The 26,983-nt window shown below is 43.9% G+C and overlaps 1 protein-coding gene across 3 annotated transcripts in view; it reads right to left on the reverse strand.

The window, feature by feature from the left end:
* Positions 1-26,983, reverse strand: part of sertad2b (SERTA domain containing 2b) — a 542,965-nt gene that overhangs the window by 16,743 nt on the left and 499,239 nt on the right. Inside the window, exon 1 of one of the 3 annotated variants that reach the window (XM_085981614.1) lies at positions 3,280-3,501. The exons of the other annotated variants lie outside the window; for them this stretch is intronic. The gene's annotated coding sequence lies outside the window, so the exon portion shown is untranslated. Of the gene's footprint in view, positions 1-3,279; positions 3,502-26,983 lie in introns of those variants that run through there. 3 annotated transcript variants of the gene reach the window in all.

Consider the following 26,983-nt stretch of genomic DNA (forward strand, 5'->3'; position numbering starts at 1 on the left):
ACCATCACACAGCATGAACCCAGCCCTCAGTGACTAAATCTGCTCAACAGAACATGTTAAAGGGAAACTCCCAGATACAAAGGGCCGCAAACTCCTCACAATATCAACCATAGTGGCACAAACACAAGATCATAACAAATTGCCAGAGCATTTCTTGAGATCGTAAGTGTGTAGACTTTTAAAAAAAAGACACATGCGTGTGTGAAAACCAATCCACCAGGATTGTTTGTCCTGGAGCCTCCAGGGATTGAAGATTAATCTCCCAGACACCACTGTAAACAACACAGATTGAAGATAATGAAGGGGTTTGATAGGGGAGACGTAGAGAAGACATTTCCACTTGTGGGGAGTCCAAAACTAGGGGCCTTAAATATAAGATAGTCACTAATAAATCCAACAGGGAATTCAGGAGCAACTTCTTTACCCAGAGAGTGGTTAAAATGTGGAACTCGCTACCACTAGGAGTAGTTGAGGCAAATAGTATAGATGCATTTAAGGGCAAGTTAGATAAACACGAGGGGGAAAGGAATAGAAGGATATGTTGATGGGGTGAGATGAAGAGGGGTGAGAGGAAGCTCGTGTGGAGCATAAACACCGACATAGACCTGTTGGGCCGAATAGCCTGTTTCTGTGTTGTAGACTCGATTAACTCATTATAAAATCATAGGGGCAATAAAAGTAAGGGGGGAGAAATTGGGTACTTTTGCTCCTGTCATCACCTCCGGGAGGCGATAACGGGGCACTAATCACTTACCGACCACAAGCACCAAGAAGATCGACTCCCGGTATATTTGGCGGGAGGTTTGCGGTGGCGGTATGGCATTGCGCCCCGATCTCCTTCGCCCGGAGATCGTGACGTCATCGACGTGTGCATCGCCCCGGACCCAAACTTCAGTTCCACCCCTGCAGCATCGCCGGGCGAAAACACTGGCAACTGCAGGAGGCATTCATCGGGAGGCCGGGCACTTCGGTGGCGATACTTAAAGGCAAGGTGGCCGAGGTAAGTTGAAAAAATTGTGAATTGCTGTTTCAGGTTTTTTTTTTCATTTTTCTTTTCCAGCGATCGATCAGCCCGGCACTCTGCTGCAGTGCATTGGGCAGATCGGGCCGGATCGCGGCTGCCATTGGGGACCAGGTCAGGTTTTTCCTTGCAGTCTCCAGCAATGGCCCTTCCCTTTAAGGGAGGCGACCAATGGCAGGAGTGTGGGGGCGGGGTGGTCCGAGGCCAGAGGTCACACGATGAAACTTCCTGGAATACGTACAACCAAAGTTGGCAACCCTACTTTTGCACGAAGACAAACACTAACTGCAGCCAACCTGCTCACAGGCCCCCCATCAAAACCACCCTGGAGTCAGCCTCTAGGGGCTTGCAGGAAAGATGTCATTCCATTAGAGAGGGTACAGAGGAGATTTACGAGGATGTTGCTAGGGCTGGAGAATTTTAGCTACGAGGAAAGATTGGATAGGCTGGGGTTGTTTTCTTTGGAGCAGAGGAGGTTGAGGGAAGACTTAATTGAGGTGTCTAAAATTATGAGGGGCCTAGATAGAGTGGATAGGAAGGACCTATTTCCCTTAGCAGAGAGGTCAATAATCAGGGGGCATAGGTTTAAAGTAATTGGTAGAAGGATTAGAGGGGAGTGGAGGAGAACTTTTTTCACCCAGAGGGTGGTGGGGGTCTGGAACTCAATTCCTGAAAGGATGGTAGAGGCAGAAACCCTCATCACATTTAAAAAGTACTTGGATATGCACTTGAAGTGCCATAACCTACAAAGCTACGGACCAAGAGCTGGAAAGTGGGATTAGGCTGGATAGCACTTTTTCGGCCGGCACAGACACAGTGGACCAAATTGCCTCCTCCTGTGGCATAAATTTCTATGATTCTGGGAACACCTCACCCCATTTCACCCCCTCTTCTTCCCTTGGGGGCAATACCTTGAAGCATTCCCACAACAATGTGGCTGGGCTCAGCAATTAATCCAGTGAAAGCCTTATTCCCAACCCAGCTGCCATCTCAGTACAAAAAAAAGTTTTACCTTGCAAGCCAGAAATTCCACACTGCTCGCCTTTAAATGCAGCACAGAAATGTTTGGAAATTATTTAACTCAAGGACTCTATTCCAAAAAAGCAACAAGTGGTTTTAGTCTGTTGAAAAAGTTGTTGATCCGAAATGTGGCGTTTTACCTTGGTCAACCCATCCTGAAGAGGGACAAACCCCAAAACACACAAACCATCTTTTAGTAACTCCATTAGAGCCTTTCTCTGCTGTCTAAGGGTTGCCTTTAACTCCTCATTCTCCTCTTGCAGTTTCCTTTAATTTATTAGTGTTTTGAGCATCGTTCTAACTGCATATCAAGACTGGACAGGTTACTGTAGTGTATGTACTTTGCAGAAGGAACTATATTCTGCAGCCCCTGCATACTGCAGTACCAGTAGTGACCACCCCTGTATATAAGCCTGTGTAGTAGCATTTGCATAGTAGTTCCAGGTTGCCTCCATTCAGTAAAGACCTGTTATAACCAACTCCTGTAGTCCGTGTCTCAATTATACACGGACATAATAGTTACGTATAACCCTTAGACCATCAGACCCCTTTACCTTGTAGTCTCCTCATCAAAAGAGGGCCTTAACCCATTGAAATGGGTCTGTGTGTTGGACTGTGTCTAATGCAAACTTTGTTCTTTAATGTTTAAGGATACATTTCTCTAAACTCTCACCGAGGTTACATTTTGATTCTGCCGTTGTTTTTGTAGTAGTTTACTGTAACACACAAGTACTGAAAGGGCAGTAGAAGGCTCGAAGCACTAGCCCTACCTGTGAAGAAATCAGGTAGCAACCCTAAAGTCTCACGTTCTATTATACGCCAATGTAACTCCAGGCCATAGGGTGCCAACAGTTAGAGGATGCATCTATTCCTCAGAAATCAATAATGGTCTTGAAATGTTAAGGTCAAGCGCTCAGATTTACTAAGTAAATAAACTATTTCCCTAGTGGGGGAGTCTAGGACAAGGGGGCATAACCTTAAAATTAGAGCTAGTCCGTTCAGGGGTGATGCCAGGAAGCACTTCTTCACACAAAGGGTAGTGGAAATCTGGAACTCTCTTCCCTCAAAAAGCTGTTGAGGCTGGGGACCAATTGAAAATGTCAAAATTGAGATTGATATTTTTGTTAGGCAAAGGGTATTAGGGGTTACGGAACCAAGGCAGCTAGATGGCCGCCTCCTGTTCTCATGTTCCTAGTACATGCAACAGTACTTAAGCATATACTTGAAATAATACTTACAACCACACCCACACCGGGTGATGTTAGTTGGGGTATCTGAACACGCTACAGTTCTGAGCTCAGTATTCAGGTTGATCGAATTTTCAAATCCAAATTTCTGTTTCAAATTGCTTCTTACAGGTCTCTTCTCAAAATGTCCTTGTAGGGCAGGTTCAGCATGACTTGATCACGTGCATCTCTAAATTACAGAGTACATGAATAATGGATAATTTTACAATACTGCCACTGACTGGCATGTGATGAAGACGGCTCCATTTTTCATACATCTTGCCCTCCATTTTCTCAGGCTCTTACCTCTCCTTCCCGAGGTCACCAGTCTATTTTAATTAAACCAGTGCCAGGTATTATCGTTGCAGTTCTCTCTCTCAATGTTCATACCATGATAAATACGCAGGTGTTATTTCAAGTGTGGGCTCTGTCCCGGTCTGTCTATAGTGGAGAGAGAACTTTTCTGCCAATGATTTGTGTCTGTGTGCTGAATTCGCGGTGTCCTGAATTCAGCATAATGTTAACTCTTTCTTACAGATGGGGTTCAAATTAATGTTTTGTTTCAATCAACAATTTCAACAAGGGGATTGAAAAAAAAATTACTTTTCTTTGTACAAGTGAGGTGATCGGAATCACAAACAACTGTCTTCATTTTACGGACAAAGACGCCAAAACACAATGTTTAAATACACGAACAAGCTGTACATTTAATTGGACAGTATTTCGCTGAAGCACCACATCCTGCCATGTCATGATACTGTAATCCAACACTACTGTTTCCATCCTCACTGCCCACTGAAGCTCCCTTGCTAAACTGAGGCTCTGAGGCTCCAAGTGTCCATCAATAGTCAAGCTGCAACAGATGGTCAACACACTGCGGTTTACTGTGGAGCAGCAGCAAAGCAGACAAATACAAGCCATACCAAAGGAAGTGACTTAAAACAAAGTCAAATAAATTCTGTTTGAAAACAATTCCATATAGTGCTGGCCACACACTGAATTTAAGTGATACAAACTATTCACATTGGTTTCAGTTCACGTTGGTTTCAGTTCACGTTGGTTTCAGTTTACATTGGTTTCAGTTTAAGAAAATGAAACAGAAATGCTGTGCTGCCTGCACAATCTTTCACACATTGTAAGAACGTAAGAAACAGGAGCAGGAGTAGACCATTCGGCCCTTCGAGCCTGCTCCGCCATTCAATAAGATCATGGCTGATCTTCTACCTCATCTCCATTTTCCTGAACTATCCCATATCCCTAGATTCCCTTAATATCCAAAAATCTCTCAATTTCTGTCTTGAATATACTCAACGACGGAGCCTCCACAGCCCTCTGGGGTAGAGAACTTCAAAGATTCACCACCCTTTGATTGAAGAAATTTCTCCTCATCTCAGTCCCAAATGGCTGACCCCTTATTCTGAGACTGTGACCCCTGGTTCTAGACCCCCCAGCCAAGGGAAGCATCCGCCCTGCATCTACCCCGTCAAGCCCTGTAAGAATTTTGTATATTTCAATGAGATCACCTCTCATTCTTCTAAACTCTAGAGAATATAGGCCGAGTCTACTCAATCTGTCCTCACAGGACAATCCCCCCATCCCAAGAACCAGTCTGGTGAACCTTCGTTGCACTCCCTCTATGGCAAGTATATCCTTCCTTAGGTAAGGAGACCAAAACCGTACACAATACTCCAGGTGTGGTTTGCTGCAGTTTGCAAAATGATCAAAAATAGATAATAACCAGGAACTGATTGACGTTTCAAACTTAGACTAATTTAAATAGTCAGGAGGTTGTGGGTTCAAGTCCCACTCCAGGGACTTGAGCACATAAAGCTAGGCTGACACTCCAGTGCAGTGCTGAGGGAGTGCTGCACTGTCAGAGGTGCAGTCTTTCAGATGAGACATTAAACCAAGGCCCCATCTGCTCTCAGGCGGATGTAAAAGATCCCATGGCACTATTTCGAAGAAGAGCAAGGGAGTTATCCCTGGTGTCCTGGCCAATATTTATCCCTCAACCAACATAACAAAAACAGATTATCTGGTCATTATCACATTGCTGTTTGTGGGAGCTTGCTGTGCGCAAATTGGCTGCCGCGTTTCCCACATTACAACGGTGACTCCACTTCAAAAGTACTTCATGGGCTGTAAAGCGCTTCGAGGCGTCCGGTAGTTGTGAAAGACGCTATATAAATGCAAGTCTTTCTTTTTCTTTCTTTAGTGAGCTAATGTTTCAACAGGTGTGTGCGCGTGCGTGGGTGGGGTGTGTGTGCACGGGTAAGTGCGTCTGCGGGGGCGCGTGCATGTGTGCTGCTCCAGTTAGGTGTATGCGTGCGTCTGCGTGTCCAGTGACCCTGAATGGCAGAAAATCCGAGGCATGTTAAACAAAGTGGCTCCCACATTTACCTCTTTTTAAAAATAAAACACATTATTGCAGAAATATCACCTGAGAGTATACTGGTTGCTCGATGGAGACTTTTTGGGGGCGGGGCGGGGGAGGGGGCGTTTAAAGAGAATGATTTAAACTCTTTGAAAAGGATATTGACTCTTAAACTATGCTGTGGTAAAACCCAGTGTGGAGCAACCTGCTATTCATTTAAGGCAATCATCACAGAACCTACAGCAAGGCGACTGAGAAACAGATTTGCTAGAAACTGTATCAGGGAATCATTTATGTAACATTTGAGAGAAACAAACTATGCTTGAAACCGGAAGCATGAATGGAAGAATGGTAAGGAGTCTGTGCCAGTGAATAGGCGCTAAAATCTCAAACACCAACAGACAAGAGTGAATACCAAAAGAAATAGAAAGTTAAAATTATTGCAAAATGTAGAACTAAAAAACGGAGAAAGTAACTTTCAATATTTTGTCACCTTGAAATCCAATAGGGAATTCAGAAGAAAATTCTTTATCCAGAGAGTGGTGGGAATGTAGAACTCGCTACCACAGGGAGTGGTTGAAGCGAATAGTATAGATGCATTTAAGGGGAAGCTAGATAAGCACATGAGGGAGAAGGGAATAAAGGATTATGCTGATAGAGTTAGATGAGGAAAGATGGGAGGAGGTTCGAGTGGAGCATAAACACTGGCATGGACTGGTTGGGTTGAATAGCCTGTTTCTGTGTTGTATATTCTCTGTAATCTTGTACTCATCTCCTTATCTACCCTGCAGAGTTCGCCTTCTCAAAAATAATATTCCTCCAGGACTGATTCACAGACCCCGGTGTCTGGCATTTGACTGAAGCAGTCGCCTCAATGGGGGAGCACAACAGTACGGCCACTCACTTCCATTAAATACAACATCACAGCTGTACGGGACTCAGCGACAGATTGTGCATGGGCTGTGGGCATGGGCTGTGGAAGGATCTGTGCCTCAATTCAGATTCACTAAACGCTAGGCAGTACGGCAATGTTCTTGATTCAGTGCAGAAGATGAATTTCGAGAAACTAGTGTCCTGTTTAGACCATATTCTGCAAACTGCAGCAGCTCCCATTTCAAACATAATTTGTTTCTCTGAAATAGGAGATGCTTGTTCAACTCTTCCCAGAGACAGACTCAAACTATTTCCAGTAAATGTGTTTAGGCGGCCTGTTCACATTCTCTGTGGAAACTGCTTGTATTAAAATTAATAGTTTGTTTCTCTGTACTCGTTTTATTACACAATGGTTTAAGGGCCTAAATAGTTTTCCAAAGAGTTTAAAATTCTGACTAACAATAATTCTCCCAAAAGTAACCAAACAACTGATAAGTGTTCAGGATACTGACGTTTCTTTAGTAGCTTCAGTTGCATAACTTAGCAAAGCGAAGCTGTGTTATTTTCAAAGGTGCAGTGATGTGAAGGTGACAATCTAAAAGGCTACCCGACATCAAACCTAATCTGGGCAGCCCATATTAATATTAGCAGACTCGACAGTAAATGCTGTTATGGGGGAGGGGAGAAGAGAAAGAAAGGGCTGGTATTTCTTCCAAGAAACCTATAGTGCCCAAGGTGTTTCACTGGGATTTGTAAGATCTGCAGCAGTAAAGAAAAACTTGCATTTCTATAGCTCCTTTAATGACCACCGGACGTTGCAAAGCGCTTTACAGCCAATGAAGTACAGTCACTGTTGTAACGTAGGAAACGCGGCAGCCAATTTGCACAAGCTCCCACAAACAGCAATGTGATAATGGCCAGATTGTGGCAAAACCACCAATGATCTTCTGTACAAATGCATAACTGTCTTTAACCCAATGCTACAGCATCTGTGTTTGTTGGCGGAGTGTAAATAAGCTTTCTGCAAAAGCCCTGAAACAACGTGATGACGTCATCACGTTGGTCACGTGATGCCCCGAACGGCGGGAAACGTGATGACGTCATGACATCAGAGAGTGGGAGGTTCTAAGCCCAGACCTCGTGTAACAAGCTGCTAAAAAGACCCGTTTGCTGTTGCTCCTGCATGTTTTTGTTTTGTTCACTTGTTTGATTAAATTCAGTTGAATTATTGAACTGACTCGACTTCAGTGCTTCAGTTAGGGATAGATCGATTCCTACAAGATAATCTGTTTTTATGTTATGTTGATGGAGGGATAAATATTGGCCAGGACACCGGGGATAACTCCCCTGCTCTTCTTCAAAATAGTGCCATGGGATCTTTTACATCCACCTGTGGACAGATGGGGCCTCGGTTTAACGTCTCATCTGAAAGACAGCACCTCTGACAGTACAGCACTCCCTCAGTACTGCACTAGAGTGTCAGCCGAAATTTTTGTGCTCAAGTTTCTGGAGCGGGACTTGAACCCACAACCTTCTGACTCAATAGGATTTCCAACGCCATCTAAACAACAACTGCCAAGATGGCGGCAGCACTAATATAATACTCTCGGACAAAGTCTATTCAAACCAAGATGGATACAAATAAAAAGTGAATACAAATCAGAATTGGCTTCAACCTGCGGTGACCACTAATCACGGGAAGCCTCAAGCGTCAGTGGGCACCACATGAATCCTCTCCAGGGCCACTTGAATGGCACAAGTCTACAGAAGACAGGCGGGCAGTCTGACCCTCTCCACAGATCCCACACATCCTGGAGCTGTGGCCAAGAAGATGCAGGTGGAGGCTTTAAATCAAGTTTAGTTACTGGCCCGGATTTTGCGGTCGCTGGTGAAGGGATTGCGCTTGCTGTTCAGCATGCTGACAGCTGACCACAGTGTTTTCGCGGGCTCTTGAGCAGAGGCTTGCAGTCATCGGGCGCCTAATGCAGTGCGGCGCCCGCTGCAGGGGATCTGTGGCATGTGGCATTACAGGGCAAGCAACAGCGAGGTTCTTCAACCAAATCAGATTGAAGAATCCTCACCGAGGCATGCAATGACAGGACAAGCAGCAGCGAGGCTCTTCAACCAATCAGACTGAAGAATCCTCACTGAGGCACGCAGAGTCTAAACCAGGAAGTATAAATTAGATTTAAATCATGTACAGAAAGCAAAATAAAGATTGGGAAAGAAAGATGGGATTAAGAGAGAGATAAAAAAAGAACAGACAGAAGAAGTAAAAATATTTTAAATTATTATTTTAATTTTAAAAAAAATCTCCAACAATAACTAAATTATGAAGGAATGAGACTCCACACATGTAAAATAAAGTTTGCAGGGCCAGAGAGGTTGTTTGGTAGTAATTATGAATTATCACAGTGTTAAAAAATTCACTTACACCTGACTGCACCAGCCCTAACTTTTTCTGGCATGTTTAGTGGGTAACTAGGGGGTAAGTACCGCAACTTCACGCCCTTACATCGATTTCAATGCCGAGTCTCTCGGCGAGGTACTGTTATAGTGCAGCCTGTGGAGGAGCAGGGTAACTTGGACCGCAACTTCCGGATTTTTGCGTTTAATTGCGCATGTGTGGACTCCAGAAGTTGCTGTCCGATTTACTCCATAACTGTGAGCGCTGATAGCCTCAGTTAATCTCAACGCAAAATACGGGCCATTACGTTCCATGGTTTGTAACCCTGGAATAGTGCAGCCCACTGGCCAGAATAGGAAACATGCTTGTGAGACGTTACTCAGTGCGTAAATAGCCAATCCATCACTAGTGCTAATTACCGAAGTGTAAACCTTTATGATGCAGTGAAACCTGCATAAACAGACACTCCCAAACAATGGACTCTTATTGAGAGACCCAAATAACTTGCATGATAAAATGTACAAGAGGCACTCTGAAACCACGGACACTCACGAATTACGAAGTATGTTTCCCTTGGCTGGGGAGTCTAGAACCAGGGGCCAAAGCCTCAGGATAAAGGGTAGGCCATTCAGGACTGAGATGAGAAGAAATTTCTTCACACAGAGGGTGGTGAATCGTTGGAATTCTCTACCCCAGAGGGCTGTGGAGGCTCAGTCATTGGGTATATTCAAAACAGAAGTTGATAGATTTCTGACTAGTAAGGGCATCAAGGGATATGACGATAGGGCCGGCGAATGGAGTGGAGGCAGATCAGCCATGATCTCATTGAATGGCAGAGCAGGCTCGAAGGGCCGAATGGCCTACTCCTGCTCCTATTTCTTATGTTCTTATGAACCAAGGACAGCCTTCAACCCACCATGTCTGTTTACAACTTACAACACAGGAACACACCCTGTTGCAAAGCTGCTGTATTTGGAACTTCAACTGAGTCCAGGTGGTGGGCGCCGTGGCCACCGGCGACGCTGACCCCCTTGGGGACAACAACGGTATCTTCATCCCTACTCCTTCTTCTCACCTCCCACTTCCCCCTCGCCCCATAAGCGTTTCGCACTTTCCAGCTAATCATGGGGTTTCCCCTCGCTTCCTTTCTGCACCACCCCACCCCCAATCCCCCATCAAATTCCTGTGCGGTCAGTGTATGCCGGTCAGCGCAAGGCGGCTGCAAATTTTGTGAAAGAAATTACTTTTATGGAATGAGGAGCTCTTTACCCAGTGTGCATTGCAGCCCAGAAACCCCTCTATCTCTGGGATTGAACGCTCGCATGGCTCCATCCCGGGGATAGAGCAGTTTCCCTGCCGCTATGGATGCTGGGTAAAGAACTCCCCATTCTACTGAAATTCTTACAGTACATACAATGACCATTTTGAAAATAAGGACACCTGCAAAAAAGACAGCTGATGCCAGTCCCCCAAGGTTGACTGTAATTCCCAGGATCCACTGTAATATGCTAACAATTACATTCCAGTTACATTGGTAAATGGAGTTCATTTGTGCAATAATTGCATTTATTTCACTGACATGTGGCGTGCGGTCCAGTGCACATTACCTATGCTTTCTAATGAAATCTGGGAGTAGCCTCATTGTCATGCCAGCGTCATAAACAAAGGAAACTCAAAACTTTAACAAAGACACAATCAGCTCTCGCATTACTGTAAATGATTGAGTCTAATAACAGTATTTGAAGGAATAGATAATGATGTAGATTTACTCCACAGACCTAATTAATATAGGATCATGTGATTAGATATCAATTAAACCGAGGTATTTAAGTATGCCCTCGCGTCTTGCAGGATTGATACTTTTTCTTAAGGGAGCATTACCAAATAGTGGCCTCAGCTGCCAAACACAAACTTCAGTAAACAGTGGATCCCACACAATCAAGTGAGAGATGTGATTTTTAGCCAATGCGTGGGAATGGGGTAATTCATACGTAACAATGTCACTGTCTTCCCCCTCCCCCACCACATTTTGTATCTCACTTCATTTAGCGATGATTAATTGATTTGAGGGCAGAAATGATTAGTACCTGGGAGTAACAACTGAGTGGTTCAGGCGAGGGGAAACTTAGAAAGTTAGAGAGAGAAAGGACAAGGCAATATTGCAGGGTAGCAATGGGGGTAATGATAACCAGAGTGTGACAGGAAGGGGCAGAGTGTACAAGCATAAGAGTGCACCAGCAAATAAAGTCAGACTAGGGAGAAATGGTAAAAAGACAAAATTAAAGGCTCTTTATCTGAATGCATGCAGCATTCGTTACAAGATAGATGAATTGACGGCACAAATTGAAATAAATGGGTATGATCTGATAGCCATTACAAAGACGTGGTTGCAAGGTGACCAAGGCTGGGAATTGAATATTCAGGGGTATGATATTTCAGAAGGATAGGCAGAAAGGAAAAGGAGGTGGGGTAACTCTGTTAATAAAGGAGGAGATCAGTACAGTAGTGAGAAATGATCTTGGCTCGGAAGATCAAGATGTAGAATCAGTTTGGGTGGAGATAAGAAATAAGGGAAAGAAGTCACTGGTGGGAGTAGTCTATTGGTCCCCTAACAGTAGCTACACTGTGGGACAGAGTATAAATCAAGAAATAATGGGGGCTTGTAAGAAAGGTACTGCAATAATCGAAGGTGATTTTAATCTTCATATAGATTGGACAAATCAAATTGGCAATGGTAGCCAATAGTTCATAGAGTGTATTCAGGACAGTTTCTTAAACAATACATTGTGGAACCAACCAGGGAACAGGCTATTTTAGATCTGGTAATGTGTAATGAAACAGGATTCATTAATGATCTCATAGTAAAGGATCCTCTAGGGAAGAGTGATCATAACATGATAGAATTTCACATTCAGTTTGAAGGTGAGAAACTTGGGTCTGATACTAGTGTCTTAAACTTAAATAAAGGCAATTCCAAGGGTATGAAGACAGAGTTGGCTAAAGTGGACTGGGAAAATAGATTAAAAGGTAAGATGGTAGATAAGCAGTGGCAGACTTTTAAGGAGGTATTTCATAACTCTCAACAAAGATATATTCCAGTGAGAAAGAAAGACTCTATGAGAAGGATGAACCATCCGTGGCTGAAGTTAAGGAGGGTATCAAATTGAAAGAAAAGGCATACAATGTTGCGTAGATTAATGGTAGGCCGGAAGATTGGTAAATTTTTAGAAACTTGCAAAGGATGACTAAAAAAATATAAAGAGGAAGAAAATAGATTATGAGAGTAAACTCGCAAGAAATATAAGAGACAGTAAGAGCTTCTACAAGTATATAAAAAGGAAGCGAGTAGCTAAAGTAAACATTGGTCCCTTAGAGGATAAAACTGGGGAATTAATAATATGGGAAATAAAGGAAATGGCAGAGACTTTGAACAAGTATTTTGTACCTGTCTTCACGGTAGAAAACACTAAAAGCATCCTAATAATAGTGGAAAATCAAGGGGCAAAAGGGAGGGAGGAACTTAAAACAATCACCAGCACTAGAGGAAAAAGTACTAGGCAAACTAATGGGACCAAAGGTTGACAAATCACCTGGACCTGATGGTCTTAAAAGAAGTGGCTGCAGAGATAGTGGATGCATTGGTTATAATCTTCCAAAAATCCCTAGATTCTGGAAAGCTCCCAGCGGATTGGAAAACCACAAATCTAACGTCCCTATGCAAGAAAGGAGGGAGACAGAAAGCATGAAACTAAAGGCCAGTTAGCCCAACATCTGTTATTGGGAAAATGCTGGAATCCATTATTAAGGAAGTAGTAGCAGGACATTTAGAAAATCATATTACAATCAAGCAGAGTCAACATGGTTTTATGAAAAGGAAATCGTGTTTGACAAATTTATTAGAGTTCTTTGAGGATGTAACGATCAGGATGGATAAAGGGCAACCAGTAGATATATTGGCCTAGAAATTGAGTTTTGGCTTAGCCAGGGCTTTAGCGCCGGAAGTTAGTGCCGGCGCTAAGTCCCCCTGCGCGCGCCAAAAATTCAGCAGGGCCGCGCCCAAACGGCTGCCGGCGCTACTGAAGGGTCTTTGCGGCGGTAAATCGGCGCTAACTGCCGTTTCGCGCCGCAATTCCGGCGCTGCGGCACCCGATGCGGTGCGGCAGGCTCGGGAAGTGCAGGCCTCCTCCTTCCCTTAAGGAGGAGCTGCCTGCACCCGATCGCGGCCCGCGAAAATCTTTTAAAAAATGAGCCCGGCACCTCGGACAAGTGCCGGGCTTGCTTCTGTTCCGGGGGGGCGGGGGGGGGGGGGGGGGGGGGGGGAAGTCCGGGGAGGGAGCTGCGGCCAGGCGGCCGGCGGGAAAGCGGCCGGCCGCCGCGGGGCCTTTAATGCGCCGGCGCAAAGACTCGTAAGACTCTGTTGCCAGAGTCTTAGTTGCGGCTGTCACGGGCGAGGCGGCCGCAACTGAATTTCGGCGCTGGGGCCCGTCGGCATGGCAACCGGGACGCTGCGCACACCGATGACGTCATCGGTGCCGGCGCAGCGCTACCGGTCTACCGCGGCGTAAGGGCCCCAGGCAATTTCAGCGCCGGCGCCAAATGCAGCGCTAGGCCCTCTAGCGCCGCAAAATCGGCGCTAAGGGCACTCAATTTCTAGGCCATTGTATTTAGATTTTCAAAAGGCATTCAATAAGGTGCCACATAAAAGGTTACTGCACAAGATAAGAGCTCATGGTGTTGGGGGTAATATATTAGCATGGATAGAGGATTGGTCAACAGAAAAGAGAGTCGGGATAAATGGGTCATTTTCAGGTTGGCAAACTAGGGATCAGTGCTGGGGCATCAACTATTTACAATCTATATTAATGACTTGGCTGAAGGGACCGAGTATACTGTAGCCAAATTTGCTGATGATACAAAGATAGGTGGGCAAGCAAGTTGTGGGGAGGACACAAAGAGTGCAAAGAGTTATAGATAGGTTAAGTGAGTGGACAAAAATTTGGCAGAGGGAGTATAATGTGGGAAAATGTGAGGTTATTCACTTTGATAGGAAGAATAGAAAAGCAAAATATTATTTAAATGGAGAGAGATTACAGAATGCTGCGGTACAAAGGGATCTGGGTGTCCTCGTACATAAAACACAAAAAGTTAGCATGCAGGTACAGCAAGTAATTAGGAAGGCAAATGGAATGTTGTTTTTTTTGCAAGGGGATGGAGTATAAAAGTAGGGAAATCTCGCTACAACTGTACAATGTGTTGGTGAGACCACATCTAGAATACTGCGTACAGTTTTGGTCTCCTTATTTAAGGAGGGATATCCTTGCATTGGGAGGTAGTTCAGAGAAGGTTCACTAGGTTGATTCCTGGGATGAAGGGGTTGTCTTATGAGGAAAGACTGAGTAGGTTGAGCCTATACTCATTGGAGTTTAGAAGAATGAGAGGTGATCTTATTGAAACATACAAGATTCTGAGGGGGCTTGACAGGGTAGAAGCAGAGAGGATGTTTCTCCTCACGGGGGAATCTAGAACTAGGGGGCATAGTTTCAGAATAAGGTGTCGCCCATTTAAGATGGAGATGAGTTGGAATTTCTTCTCAGAGGGTTGTGAATCTTTGGAATTCTCTACCTCAGAGAGCTGTGGAGGCGGAGTCATTGAATATATTCAAGGTTGAGACAGACAGATTTCTGAACTACAGGGGAGTCAAGGGTTATGGGAAACAGGCAGAAAATTGGAGTTGAGGCCCACCCAGATCACATCAGCCATGATCTTATTGAATGGTGGAGCAGGCTCGAGGGGCCGAATGGCCTCCTCCTGCTCCCTTTTATGTTCTTTTGTAAATCTCCCCTTAACCTTCTCTGTTCCAAGGAGAACAATCCCAGCTTCTTCAGTCTCTCTACGTAACTGAAGTCCCTCATCCCTGGTACCATTTAGTAAATTATCCTCTGCTCCTTCTCCAAGGACTTGACATCCTTCCTAAAGTGTGATTCCAAGAATTGAACAAAATACTCCAGCTGGGGCCTGACCAGAGATTTAAGGGAGAATTGGATACGAGTGGGAGCAGGGATTGGTGCTGAAATTCCACAGGGTTCTATTGGTGTCCAGAATAACTTCGGCACAGGGTCAGCAGAACTCCCGGACAAATGGTCACGGAATTTCATAGCCCCATTGGTTTCTCCAGAGGTGTGTGAGCCAAGATGGACCAAATGTCCTTACTTTTCCGTAATTATCTCGTGAGCATTCGCCAGTTTCTATTTGGAAGCATTGTAAGACTATAATTTGCAAACCTGTCAATGTACTGAAATTCAAATTTTGATTTTATGATGCTGCTGAAAGTTGTATTTTCACAAATTGAATCAAAGATTAGAATTTACTTTACACATGGGTGCTGCAGTTTACAAATAAAACCCAGATGGCTGCACTTTGAACAGTCACATCTGGAGAGCGCTGGTTTGGTGATTGGGTGGTGCAGTGGGTAAGACACTGGTCTTTGACATACTTACATAAACAAATAATAGCAAGGGCTGGTTTGATTCTACTTTCAGCAGAAAGGACCTGAAATTTATAGGCGATGTGGGAATAAGTATCTAGCAGCTTTATATCTTCTGAGAGTAACCCTTACAGATATATTAAACAGAGTCCATAGAGTGTACTAAACTTCAAAAGCCAAAATGGGTTAGTCATTTTTGTTGTTACCAATATCATAATGGCTCCTAATTTACATTTACAATGCAGTAATTTTTTCAACTGTCTGAATTAAATTCATTCAAAGCAATCTCTGTTTCTAATAAAAGGAGAAGTTAATCAGAATTTCCCCAACATTTCTAAATGTTAAAGTTTACCTACAGCTTTTGCTTCAAGATAATCAGATTTTCAATCTATAAAACCTACAGCCTGCTAATGGGATAAAACCTAAATGAGGTGTTAGAGAGGTCTAATTTTTGGCCAGACTTAGTTCCTGGAACATGTTCTGAAAATTCTGTTGCCATAACCACCAAAGCAGTTTCATGCAGTATCTGAACTTGGCGAAGCAGATTTGTGTTTTCTTTTAAATGTAATACTAAGAGTGGGGGCAATATCAAACTGGCACCAGGATGAGCTTGTTTACTAATCTAGTGAACTGTCTTGTAAGACTCTGTCTGTTTAGATAGCTCATTACAGGTTACAGTCCCCCATTAACAGGTTCAGGTGTGTTTACATTTTTAAGTTCTGCACCTGCTACCCCTCAATTCAAGAGTGAAACAACAAAGACTGAAAAACAGTCCCAAGATAGTTTGTCAAGACAACAGGACAGGCAAATCAAATCGGTTCTCCCAATCTGTCAGCTCTCCTTGTTCTCATGTTTTGTTCTATCCAGCATGACAATTCTCATGTGCCCGGGTCAGTACACACACATTTTGTAAAGAAAGTTCCCCCACATCTCTTCACGAATGGAAATTCCCTGCTCGCGTCGCCATTTTACACAAGTGTCTGCTCACAGGAACACGGACAGACCAGTATCTGGGTGACCACATTTGTATGATTATTTCAGGATTAATAAAAAGGAAATAGATTATCCAAAATGCTGCATCAGCAAATATATTTTAGTAAATGTCATCCATGTGGGCAAGATAGAATCACAAAAGCACCAAAGGAGGACATACAACCCATCGTGTCTGCTCTTTGCTAGAGCAATCCAAAACTAATCCCACTGCTGTGCTCTCTCCCTATAGCCCGGCATTTTCCTCTGTCTCAAATATTTATCCAATTTTCTCTGAAAAGATGCAGTGGTCTCTGCCACAACCACTCCCTGTGGCAAAGCACTTCATGCTCCAACAACCCGCTACGTAAATGGAGTTTCTCCTAATCGTTCGCCTCTTCATTTTATCAAACCTTTTGTAATTCTAAAAATCTCTATTAAATCTCCTGTGCTTCAGATATCACATGAGTCATCATTGACAAGAAACAAAAGGGGGGAGGGGTATTTTAGCAACAACCAACCCCACCCCCCAGGATTTAACTACAAAACATGGGATTGAGAAGGGAATCCCAATTGCCTCAAATCTGAATTTACATTCTTTATTGAAATTACCTCTTCAAATTCAGATTGCCAAGCTGAATTCAAGTCCATAATTACATGGTGATTCTCAAATTGCAAACTAGTCTAATTCACTAGTACCTACACCCTTTACTTAATCTGCCCCAATATGTGGACTTCTATACTGCATTAAAAAGAGATAAAGAAAAAGAGAGAAAGAAAGGTTACATTTACATAGCGCCTTATCACATACTCGATGCATTTCAAAGTGCTTTGCAATGAACGAATTACTGTTTGGAGGCAGTCTCTATTGTTAATTAGACAAAAAGCAGGAGCCAATTTGCATAAAACAGACAAATAAATAACCAGATAATATGTTGTTGGCGATATTGTTGGCGATGGGATGTTGAGCCAGGACACCAGAACTCTCTGCATTTTGCGTTCTAGGATCTTTTACATCCACATTATCCGAAAGACGGCACCTCAACGATGCAGCCGCCCGCCCCTCAGTACTGCACTAAGTGCTATTCTGGATCATGTGCTCAAGTCCATAGTGGGAATGGAACCCACAGCCTTCTAGCTTGGAGGTGACAGTGCTACCAATTGGGACAGGCTGACAAAAATTATGGTTCTCTCTTTACAGCTTTCAAAGCAAGTGCACATTTCCTATTACAGAAGTAATGGAGTTGGGGGGGGGGGGGGCGGGGGCGGTGCGGGCGGTGTTTAAATGTGGGCTGCAATGCTAAAACACGTCCCTCGCAATCCTGTCAAATTAAATAGACTGCAATAAACTTTGTGCATTTTTAAAATTCTGACAGAAGTTTAAAGCACAAAATAGATGATTTTATTTATGAAACTTAGAAGAAAAAATGCATGAATTATACTAATTACAGTAGATCTAATTTACGCAAGATTACAAAGTATACTTGCTTCCATAGCTCAAACAATGTCAATTTTCATGACAAACTAGCAATACTGTGTTAAATTTCAGTTTACAAAGAATATGAATTTCAAAAGTGAGCAACATAAAGCATGGACCGAGAACCGGCAATCAGCTTCTCAAGCCCATTCTCCCCACAAGGCATAATTTTTCTTATCATGGAATCTACCCAATGCACAGTTAAAAACAAGAAAAAAACTCCCAAACTGTCCCTAATGTTCACAATCAAGTGAATCTCCAAGATATTGGCCTAGAAATTGCCCCACTTACCCCTACGAGTTTGCGCCGCAATCCAGTCTAAAAATGACGGCCGCCACTCTAGCGCCCTTCTCTGGCATGGGACTCGGCGACCGCCAATTTGGTGAGGGCCCTGGAAATGTAAATTAAGTAAGGGTGACGTCAGTCAGCGTGCATTGCCAACTTAACGTCACCTCAGCAAACTTGGACCTCAGCTCGTCATGAAAACCCAGTGTTGAGCAGACTGACAGAGATGCTGTCAGCACCTCTTAAAGGGACACTCACATTGTTCAGGTATGTTTGCATTTAAGCTTTTGGGCTGCATTAAAATTTTTTTTTATTGAAGTAGTGGCTTGGCGCAATACATGTTGAAAGTTTTTTTTAAAGTGTGCAGGGAGTGTTGCTGGAGGCTTGCAAGGCCCCAGATGGTAAAGGAATGCTGCAAATACTCAGCAGGTCAGGCAATATCCAGGAGGGCAGGAAAGCAAGAGGTGCATGCGAGAAGGAGGATAACATATGAGGATACCAGCATACTGTATCCTTTCAGCCCCGCCGCTGACCAAGGGCTCAGCCATGCTCCTGCCAAGAATGGCCAGTACTGTCTCCTCCAAGGGGGTGAGGTGAAGCTAGGAATGGGAGGTGTGCCTCATGATTGGTATAAATTGTTGGTAGGTGAGTGATTAGGGGGCAGGCATTGAGCAGTGTGTGAGGCTAGTGATGCAGTTGGTAGGAGATGGCTTTTGAATGTATGTACCTTTAAGGAGGGGGGGGGGAAACTACTTTTTACAGCTCATGTATACTGTAGTACCGGCAGTGACCACACCTGTATATAACGTTGAGTAGTAATCTGTACAAATCAGTTGAAGTCTGAGCCACGTTGAGTATACACCGTTTGTACCATTCTCCGCAGTCTGTGTCTGATTATACACGGACGTAACATTGGCGACGAGGCAGGTTCGAACCTACCTGCAACTCTGCATCACCTCCCAGGGATTCGCTCCTGGAGATCAGTGGAAGAAGGTCGAGTCCAGAAGCACGGGCGTCGACCACCCAGTCATCCAGCGGAGATTTGAGCATCGCAGGGGAGGCTGTCGAGAGCCAGGCTTGGCTTTCCAGTCACGGTGGTCCAGCGAAATGGGCTGGCAACAGGTACTGCACAGACCTTCCCGGACAGCGGCGGGCTAGAGCCCGGCCGAGCGGCACAGAAAAAGGCAGAGCAGCGGCGACGGGGAGAGAGAGGACAGAGCGCAAAGGGCGCAGCCGGTGTTCAGGACCGAGTGGCGTCAACGGGGGAGAGAGACGAGAGAGAGCAGAGTGCAGCCGGTGTTCAAGGGCCGAGCAGCGTCAACGGGGGAGAGAGGCGCGCAGGAAAACGCGAGGCGCTGCCATTGCCACGAGGACCGCAGAGTGGCGTTGGCAGCAGCGCAGGAGCAGCGCGCGAAACCCACAGGGCGTCGCCATTTGCCACGAGGACCGCCGAGAGCGGCGTTGGCAGCAGCGCGGGAGACGCCATTTTAAGCCGCAGCGGGGAAGAAAGGAAAGCGCGGGAGACGCCATTTTAAGCCAGTCTAACCACACCCAAAAATGCCGAAGAGTGGCAGTATCAAAGCGTTCGACAATGAAGTCGAAGATTGGACGACATATGTCGAACACATAGAAGTATACTGCAAGGCGAATGAAGTGCCAGATGACAAGAAAGCACTGGTATTGTTGAATTCAATGGGTGCAAAAACGTATGGCTTACTACGAAACCTAGTAACCCCAGAGAAGCCAGTAAAAAAGGATTTTGAAAACATAGTGTCAATCCCACAGGACCACTTAAACCCCACACCGCTGCTGATAGCAGAAAGATTTAAGTTTCACAAAAGGAACCAGCATAAAGATGAAAGTAATGCTGAGTATTTAACGGAACTGCACAAGCTATCGAAACACTGCCAGTTTGGAACGGGACTGGCAGATACCTTAAGGGACAAGTTTGTGTGTGGGCTTCAAAGTGAAGGAACCCAGAAACGGCTTTTATCTGAAAAGGACCTTATGCTGGAAAAGGCTTTCAGCATTGCGGTATCATATGAAGCAGCAGCACGGGGCGCTGCACAGATACAACAGAGACCGCAAGAATATGGCACAAACGAAATGTCATATGGAACAGAGAAGTGCTATCGCTGCGGCAGAACAACACACGACCAGAATGATTGCTGGTTCAAAGACAAAGTGTGCAGACAGTGTGGAAAAGTAGGACACATAGCACGAGTCTGCAGGTCGGGAAAGAAAACCAGCAATAAGAAACCGACCAAAGGAAAGTACAAGAAGGTACATAAGATAACGGAGAATAGTTCAGACGAACAAAAGAGTGATAACGACTCCGAAAGCAGGGAACTGAGTTGTCTGAAACTACATAATGTGATCGCAACAGAGGATCACCGAACCATTTGAGTCACTCTCAAGGTAGCAGGAGTCCAGATAAAGATGGAATTGGACACAGGATCAGCCCTAACAGTCATAAACCGACGGGACTACGAGCGGCTATTCTCACACATACTCTTGAGAGACACAAAAATTATTTTGAAGATGTACACAGGGCAAAAAGTCTACCCCAAAAGGAAAAAGGGTGACCGTTATATATAACGGTAAGGAAACACCAAAACTAGACCTGTATGTATTGCAAGATGGAGGACCACCATTACTGGGACGTGAATGGATCCGGAAAATACAACGGGATTGGCATTCCATACAGGCACTGACTGTGGCTGACAAAAAGGATGACGACGTCACACCTGGGCGACTGTCAAAGATCCTAACATCCATGAGAAGCCAACAAGGAGCTTCAATGTAGGGCAACCAGTCTTGGCCCGCGACTACCGAACAGAAAAATGGCAGCCAGGAACGATATGCACACGGCAGGGCCCACTAATGTACACAGTGGACGTTGGGGAGAGCATCGTGAGACGCCATGCTGACCAGATCCTAGAGTCACAGGAACAAGTCAACCCCATGCCTCGCCCATACGTATCTGGTGATGAACCCGACATACAGGTAGCATCTACCCCAGAAACAGTAGCATCGGAAGCTGATGAACCAACCGACGACGGGGGGCCAGAATCGCCTCCGCACCAAGAGCAAGACACTCGGGAAAGGCGCTATCCAGAAAGGATCAGGAAGCCTCCCCAAAGACTGAATTTAAAAATAGACTATTTTCAGCTAATGTTGCATGTTGAAAGTGTTAATTGTTAAATGAGTGTTATGGTACTGTTAATCTAAAAGGGGAGGAATTGTAATGTATGTACCTTTAAGGGGGGGAACTACTTTTTACAGCTCCTGTATACTGTAGAACCGGCAGTGACCACACCTGTATAAAATGTTGAGTAGTAATCTGTACAGATCAGTTGCAGTCTGAGCCACGTTGAGTGAACACCGTTTGTACCGTTCTCCGCAGTCTGTGTCTGATTATACACGGACATAACAAAATGGACCTCTACGGACATATAAATTATCAAGAAATAGATAAAAATTTCCACACATCAGTCCATCAGTATTTTTGCTAAGTATATAAATATAAAGCAGCTCCACCAGTAACGGGTGTGGTGTCTTTTCTCATTATACTCTGGCAGGGGAGGCGGAATATTACATAGAACATACAGCACAGAAACAGGTCATTCAGCCAGACAGTCTACGCTGGTGTTTATGCTCCCCACGAGTCTTCTCCCACCCTACTTCATCTCACCCTACCAACATATCCTTCTATTCCTTTCTCCCTCATATGTTTATCTAGCCTCCCCTTAAACGCATCTATACTATTCGCCTCATCTACTCCTTGTGGTAGTGAGTTCCACATTCTAACCACTCTCTGGGTAAAGAAGTTTCTGCTGAATTCCCTATTGGATTTATTAGTGACGATCTTATATTTATGGACCCTAGTTCTGGTCTCCCCCCACAAGTGGAAACATTTTCTCTCCGTCTACCCTATCAAACCCTTTCATAATCTTAAAGACCTTTATCAGGTCACCCCTCAGCCTTCTGTTTTCTAGAGAAAAGAGCCCCAGCCTGTTCAGTCTTTCCCGATAGGTATAATCTCTCATTTCTGGTATCATCCCTGTAAATCTTCTTTGCATCATCGCCAGTGCCTCTATATCCTTTTTATAATATGGAGACCAGAACTGTGCACTGCACTCCAAGTGTGGTCTAACCAAGGTTCGATACAAGTTTAACACAACTTCTCTGCTTTTCAATTCTATCCATCTCAAAATGAACCCCAGTGCTTTTTTTTTTTTACAGCCTTATTAACCTGCGTCGCTACTTTTAGTGATGTGTATATTGTGTTACAGCAATACTAAAATCTACACAAGGTTTTGACGTCAGGTGACTCATCATCAAATGAATGGCATCCTCATGGCACAACGTTTTCTACTGGACTTTATTTGTGATTATCTTGCCCTTTTCTATTTTTAAAAAGCCTGAAAGAAGTACAGACAATTCCCTGCTAACAGTAAGCTACTGTTCTCTGCCTAATGAGGACACAGGGAAACTTTCAACAAAATGTAAAAATTGACCAACTTTTAAGGATGTTAAAGCGACAGGTCAGGGGTTATACAAAAATACACATGACAAGACCCAAGACTCCTTGCTCCCAGTGCAGACTATGAACTGTGAAATTTGCAGTCAATTTGGAACGTAACATCCCACAAGAACGTGGGATGTTACGTTCAGAGAGAGTGGTGAACAAAGCATATGGGATCTTGGGCTTCATAAATAGAGGTATTGAGTACAAAAGTAGAGAACTAATGCTGAACCTTTATAAAGCACTGGTTAGGCCACAACTGGAGTATTGCGTCCAGTTCTGGTCACCACACTTTAGGAAGGATGTGAAGGCCCTTGAGAGGGTGCAGAGGAGATTTACTAGAATGGTTCTGGGGATGGGGGATCTTGGCTACAAGGACAGGTTGGAGAAGCTGGATTTGCTTTCATTAGAGCAAAGGAGGTTGAGGGGTGATTTGATAGAGGTGTACAAGATTATGATGGGTTTGGATAGGCTAGATAGGGGAAAGGCTGTCCCCAGTAGTTGATGGTACAAGGACTAGGGGACACAGATTTAAGGTTATGGGCAAGAGATACTGGGGTGATGTGAGGAAAAACTTTCTTTTTTTTTTCTTACACAGCATGTGGTGATGACCTGGAATTTGCTGCCGACAGAAGTGGTGGAAGCGGAGACACTCAATGTTTTCAAGGGGAGACTGGATAGGCATTTGAGGGAAATAAACTTGCAGGGCTACGGGGTAGAGCGGAGGAATGGGACTGACTGGATTGCTCTACAGAGAGCTGGCATGGACTCGATGGGCTGAATGGCCTCCTTCTGTGCTGTTATGACTCTTATAACATGTGAACTACAGATTCCATTTTTTCATTAAGTTTCTGTTAATTTAGCAGATTTTTTTTGTTGCAATTGTTCTTTGTTTTACACCGATTTGTATTTATGTAAATAAAATCCCAAAGCGCTTCACAGAAAGTGTAATTAAAAGCAATGCCTGCTGAACCAGAGAAGGGTGACCAAAGGCTTGGTCAAAGAAGTGGATTTTGAAGAGGGTCTTAAAAGGAGAGAGAGGTGTAGTGGTAGAGAGGTTTAGACGTGGCTGCCAATGGTGGGGTGAAGGGGGCGGGGGGTCACAAGAGGCCAGAGTTAGAGGAACAGAGAGTTTGGGGGGGATGCAAGAGGCTGCAGAGATAGGAAGGGGCAAGGCCATGAAGGGATTTAAACACAAGGATGTGAATTTTAAACTTAAGGCTTTGGGGGACCAGGAGCCAATGTAGGTCAATGAGTACAGGGTTGATGGACGAGCAGGGTTTAGTGCAGAATAGGATATGGACAACAGAGCTTGGATGAGCTTAAATTTGCTTAAATTTATGGAGAGTAGAGCATGGGAGGCTGGCCTGGAAAGCATTGGAATAGTTGAGGTGATTTGTGGCAGGATTCCGAACATCTAATTTCCCACCCCCTCCCAAAAGCAGAGTGAATTTTGACTGGAAGGGGAGTGAAGTGAGACGACAATGATCCTTCTCTGATCTGTACACAGAATATGGCAGTGTAACCTGAAGCACTTGCAAGGAAACAGACAGACAGGGACACACACATGATCCTTGGAGCAATGGACTATGCTTGGGCCATGCTGCACTGGATCAGTTAGCATTTACTGATGCCTTCATCAAAAGGCAAACACAGAATCAGGACACTGTTCCAACACTGTACACAACACATACAGCAAAAGCCATTTTAACTCCTTTAAAAAAAAATTATGTACAATTTTAAGGGTCCACCATAAATTACTAATTTTATTTTAGAGCCAGGAAAATTAAATATTTGTAGAAAACAATAAAGGACATTCAAGTGTGTCAGGGACTCTCGTATGAATATGCCACCAGAGCAATCGATTGGAATAGAAAATACAGAGCATTTCAAAGTATTGTACTCACTATATTCTGGCAAAAGTAAAATCAAAGGATAAATTACTTGGGATTGGATTCTGCATTTATTGAAAACCATCCAAAATAGAAGAATGTTAAGACAGAGCCAATAGCAGCTCAATATTTTGTATTTAACAAGGAACAGATACCAGTTCAGGGGATTGTTAGAATGCCTAACTTAGGTACGGTAATTTCTTTTGAACATAGTTCAAGCTACACATACAACAACAGAAAGACCCAACCTTAACTGCTTTTAAAGAAAGAAGGAGGAATGGTAAGGAAAGGACAGTAAGTAAAGGACGGTAAGGTTAGGACTTGCCTTTCTGTAGTACCTTTCACAACCTCAGGACGTCCCAAAGCACTTTACAGCCAATGAAATACTTTTGAAGTGTAGTCACTGTTGTAATGGAGGAAACGCAGCAGCCAATTTGCGCACAGCAAGCTCCCACAAACAGCAATGTGATAATGACCCAGATGATCCTGTTTTTAGGTGTTGGGTGAGGGATAAATATTGGCCAGGACACCGGGGAGAACGCCCCTGCTCTTTATTATAACAACCAAATCACCACCTAAAACTATTGGAGTTCCTCTGAAATGTCACACATTGTTACAAGGAAAGTTCAACTATTCTTTTAACTTCATTTGCAAACTAGAAGAACTGAAGATATTTGCTGTATAAATAGAATACCACATCGGCTCCAGTGTGATACCACATTAATACAACTTGTGAATGCAACACATTCAGAATTTTGTCACTCTGGTATTATGTAATTAGTTTGACTGGTTCACTGTTTTCATGAGGTATCACACCAAACCTATTGTAGCATCCTCTGCTGCTCCTACATATGAAGTGTACCCAAATACTGGAAAACTGGAGACAGCTCTACGTCCGAATTGTTAAGGCTAGTTTGGATTACAGCTGTACTTAAGTGTTGGTCTTCTTCAAATGCAACTTACTCCAAGTGGCTGCAATGCGGATAGTAAATTGCTCTGTATATTGGCCCACAGGAAGAGCACAGAATCGGTAGAATAGGCTGTAATTTTTTCTAGTGGATACTGATCTCCCAGGCAATAACACAAGATATTTAACACCATTTGCTAATCTCAAATTAACAAAAAAAATGGTTTGGTCTGACAGTGTGAATGTTTGATTACGTCAAAGCAGGACTGAAAGGGCAGGACACACAGTTACATAAATTCAGAGCCTGCCCCACTACTTCAATCTCAGTCCTCTGCTGTCAATGCCAAAATCATTTATACCACTACCCACATCCCGCCAATCCATATCATCCATTTCCCCCTACTCATTGCTCTCTGTACTATAGCCACTTCGATAACCTTTAATACCTTCACTGCTTGTAATGAGTTCGACTGGTTCACTGTTTTCTGGCACCTTCTGAAGTCTATGTCAATTAAAGGATCTATGACAGAGAACAATGTACATCATTCAATATAGCTTGAAACATTGGTTCCAGCATTGACCAGAACTGAACAACTACCAAAAATATGAAACATTAAAGATTGGAGTTGGTGTGTTAATTATTCAGATGATCATATAAGTGCTGAAAAACAGAAACTTCTTTTGCAGAAACAAGTGTGTTAGCTAAAAACTTATTTCAACGGGAAAAAAGGACCCGTGCCATTGTCAGTCGGACAAAAGAGGGTCTCAGAATTAAGGCCATATACTAGTTTTAAGGCTGTTATTACTGTCTTCTTGCTCACGATCTAACAGCTGTTCCCACAGCAAACCTTTGACCCCTTTTCTGTATTCTACTCTTCGAGGTACATCCCAGCGTTAACAATTACTTGCAGTAATCTGCTCCATTTAATGCAACTGCACACCACACTATCTAATTCTCTTTGAAAGTGCAGCTATTACCACATAGACTAAAGCTTTACAGACCGAATCCACTAATATATTGTACAAACATAAGTACAAGATATGTATAACAAACAAAATGAGAATAATGTCAAAGCCAGCTCTACTTCGTTTGAACATCTTATCTGACAAACAGGATTCTGGATACTGTGCTGAATTTTGCCAATCTCCACCAGCACAAACGTCTTGTAGAACAGTAATTAATGATCTCTCCAGACTCTCAGCTTTCAGACAACTTTTTTTTGCTGTCGCAGCTTTCCTGCTTTTAACTGTACAGATGAAAACTAACTTCTGGTAAATCCTGGATTAAATCAACAGCATTACTTTCTAGTGTAGGGGATCACTACCACAAATTAAAATACTTTGTGCATAAATTCAATTACATAGAACACACAGCACAGAAACAGGCCATTCGGCCCAACTAGTCTGTGCTGGTGTTTATGCTCCACACGAGTCAGGACGAGACAGACTCCATGAAATACAAGCCTATGTTTACAGGAGGTGGACAGCGTGATAGGAACACTTCACACATCTGCAGTGAA

The sequence above is a fragment of the Somniosus microcephalus genome, chromosome 3 (assembly GCF_052327205.1).
Source record: "Somniosus microcephalus isolate GS21.2 chromosome 3, FLI_Smic_1.0, whole genome shotgun sequence".
In the NCBI taxonomy this organism is placed as follows: Eukaryota; Metazoa; Chordata; class Chondrichthyes; order Squaliformes; family Somniosidae; genus Somniosus; species Somniosus microcephalus.